The sequence below is a fragment of the Suncus etruscus genome, chromosome 5 (assembly GCF_024139225.1).
Source record: "Suncus etruscus isolate mSunEtr1 chromosome 5, mSunEtr1.pri.cur, whole genome shotgun sequence".
Taxonomy (NCBI): domain Eukaryota; kingdom Metazoa; phylum Chordata; class Mammalia; order Eulipotyphla; family Soricidae; genus Suncus; species Suncus etruscus.
In genome coordinates this window covers 24,866,572-24,870,259 of record NC_064852.1, presented here as the reverse complement: position 1 = coordinate 24,870,259, position 3,688 = coordinate 24,866,572, and the positions used below count along the sequence as shown (strand labels likewise).

The 3,688-nt window shown below is 36.8% G+C and overlaps 1 non-coding gene across 1 annotated transcript; it reads left to right on the top strand.

Annotated features, from left to right (window-relative positions):
* The first annotated feature begins 2,469 nt into the window (after nucleotides 1-2,469).
* Nucleotides 2,470-2,576, top strand: LOC126010688 (U6 spliceosomal RNA). The gene has a single exon (XR_007496703.1). It is a non-coding gene; the product is annotated as a U6 spliceosomal RNA (small nuclear RNA).
* The last annotated feature ends 1,112 nt before the right edge of the window (nucleotides 2,577-3,688 follow it).

Sequence of the window (3,688 nt, the reverse complement as noted above, 5' to 3'; positions counted from 1 at the left end):
AGAACAAACTGCAGGAAAATTACCCAGACCAAATTGAGTCTTGTCTTAAGATACAACCAAATATAACATAAATCGTTTATAACTCTATATCTAAAAATCCTAGCAGGAACTCAATTTTTTAAATGTCAACTATTAACTAAACTGTAAGTAACGGATGCCTTAAACTCACAAGGAGACAATTAATGCAAATTGAATGAAGAGTTGTGGGTGTTACTTCAGTGATTTTTGAGATAAGGCCTATAAAGTTTTAAAGGAATGCAAATAAAATAAACCTGGAAAAGAAAATAAAAGAAGTGATAGCTTTGTTGTGCTCCAATTTTCGTGATCATCCAAACCACCCATTTTATTACAAATAATCTCATCGGTAAATTCTAAATGTATGATTTCCTCATATGGATAAGAGCTCAAACCTTTAATCTTAAACTCCTGTCCTGGCTTTGACCACTATATATATATATATATATATATATATACATACATACATACATACATACACACACATACACATACATATATACATACATATATACACACTATTGGGCATTTAAATCATCGTACCTGGGCTAGTCCCTCTGCATATTGGTAGTTAGTCCATCTCAAGAGTTACTATGAGGAATAAATGAATTTGTGTTTAAGAATATGCCTGTGCCACACCTTGGGGGATAAAAATCTAGAGACCAGAGATAAACTATTAGGGAAAGTTCAAGGAATCCAGACTTCAGCCTCAGGTGAATGAAACAGAAAGGAGTTTATTCACAAGGACCAAGAGTTTTGGTCCCCTCTGTTTTTATGTCTTCTCACATGGAAGCAAGCAAGCAGGTTTATAAAGGCAAAATTGTAGACCAAATTGCAGTTAGGCTGATGAAGGCTTTTAAAAAACAAAGGGTTTTGCACTTAAAGTAACTGTTTTCGTTCAGTTTCTATGTTCTGATGATTTAGGCTTTTCTTGTAATCGGAATTCTTCATCACCTTCCTTCACTCCCCACTTTAAGCGGGCAAATCTCTGCCAGTTTGTCTCATTCCCAGCTCTATAGCAATTTTCCTCACAAAACTGATATTTAGGGTCAATTGCTCTTCGGGTACAAATAGCATTTAATACAGAAATAATAGTCTTTTCAACAAAGGATTATTGGAGGAATGGATGTCCACTTGTAATGATGAGTATCTCACATTTGCAATCTCAAAAAATCTCAAAAAATGTCTCAAAGACTTAACATGACAAAGCTTATTGGAACAAGAACGTGTAAATTCATCATCTTGAATTAGTTTCTTATTTGCCATGACATCAAAGACATTGCTAAAGAAATCAACAAATAAGTGGAATGGTAGAATAGCACAGTGGATAGGGTGTTTGCTTTACAGGGGACCATCCCATATGGTCCCCCGAGCCTGCCAGAAGTGGTTTTCAAGTATAGAACCAGAAGTGAGCCCTCAACCCTGCCAGGTGTGAACCAAACGCATATATATACTTATATATATATTTATAAAGAAACCAATATATATTTATTTTTAAATTTCTTTATATGGTATCAAAAACAAGCTAGAAAACAGCATAGTAAAAGAAAACTTTTGCAAAAATTTACCGTAAATAAACAAACATTTTTTTCTTCAAAAAAAAAAGGCAAAACCAGAGTCACCATGTTTGCACCAGGCCAGCTTCATAGACACACTCTTTTCTCGAAAGAGATGTAAACCAAGCTGTGAAAAATTAGGGTACCCCAGACATGCAGCTGAAAGCTGACAATCTCAGGAAGAGAGTGTGGGCCAAGCTTCTACCATGCTGTTGCCAAACCTGCTGCATCCATAATTCACAATTACTGCTGAGCCTGTGACTCTGTCTCACCAGTCCTCTATGATTCTCTGTGGTGGCCAAGATTTCATGTATGCCAGTATTTGGCTTGGTATAATCAGGAATTATTTTGGAACAAGTATGGGTACCCTCCTCCACTCAATTCTTCCAGGGGGCCTGGCAGCAGAGAACACACCCCACAAAAGCTGCTATATCTGTAATAGTGTTTTGGATTCCTGGACAACTTCATTTGTTTGATGCTGTCAAACTAATTTAGGTGCCAATGTGTAACTAAGGTCACTTAATGTTCAGAAATAAATGAAATAATAGAATCAACAGTAACAAGAGCTTACTAAACCTTCTGCCATTGACTCATTGGAAGTATACTAATTTTCAAAAATTTGCTTGCCACTGTACTTTTTTATTTTTTAAAATCTCCTTTCTTATCTTCCTTTTTCTTTTTTATTTTTTCTTTCTTTTTTAAAGTAAATTTTCTCTCATTTATATGGAAACAAATGTGTTTCCTAGTGACCTCACTGGAGATAAAATACTTGTCACAAATTTGCTTGTCACTATACTTATTTTATTTTTTTGTTTAATTTGTTCTTTCTATTCTTTTTTTAAGTAACTTTGCTTTCCCTTATCTGAAAACAAGAATCCTACTTAAGAATGTTCTATGTGTGCTCGCTTCAGCAGCACATATACTAAAATTGGAACGATACAGAGAAGATTAGCATGGCCTCTAGACAAAGATGACATGCAAATTCGTGAAGCGTTCCATATTTAAAAAAAAAAAGAATGTTCTATGCACATTCTAAACCATGAAGCATTTTTTTTAAGCAAAAGTTTACCTTCTTCAACAATGATTTCTCCTACGAATTATAAAACTTTTCCACTTAATGTGCTGGCTGTATATTTTGAAGTGCTTTGACACACTCAACCTGAGTCAGTTTTTCAAGTGTAACCTATGGATAAATCTTCATTGTCTATGTGCGTATGTGAGTGCATGGTGAGCACCTCTATCCATATTTGTTTAATGTCTATCCGTATTGTATATAATGTCTATTGTATATACCCTTTTCTTTATCCCCCTCCCCTGCTTACCACGTTACAAATAATTTCCTGTGGCTTCATCCCCCATTCTTTCCAGGTAATTTGATCTTACCTACAAGACCCCGCCCATTCCTGGTTGAGATTGACCACACATATGGTGGATAGGGTATGAATAAAACTGATACTTCCTGATGCCTGTCTGAGTGAGTCTGATTCCCGCCTGGACCACCTGAAGATAATGACATGCCGGTTAATGGGGGATGGAGCCACGTGGTCCAGGGCCTAAGGACAAAGGCCTCCATCTCCACCATCCAGCTCCATCCTAAGGGCTGATTTGCAACAATTTCCTAGTGTTTTCTTTTGCTCTTTCTTTCTTTCTCCCCAATTTGTTATTTATTCCTAGGTTACAGGGATTGTTTAGTTTGTTATTATTTTCCCCATGGGCACCAATATTGTCCTGTGGCACTGTTCTTTTTTGCATGGGCACATTAAAATGGGAAAATTTTAGATACAGAGTGGAGTTCCTATCCATTAGGGATGGGAACTCTGAATTTTTTTATTACAGGGGGCCCTTTCACACTGAACATTTGCCATAATGATTTGCTTAGGCTTCAGTCACTCAGACATTGGCCTATCACCTCTGAATCTTTAGTGTCTCTTTGGATCTGGCCTGGTTTTCTGCTCTAACACCAGGAGTCGACCTACTACCAGGACAGGCTCTAACACTGACTTGGCATCTACTTGCTTCAGAGTGGGTTCATATGCCACCCTGATGACAACTTGGAAATCAACAATGACTTGCTTTGAAGGCAGATTTTACTACCTCTCCTTCTAACAGTGATATGA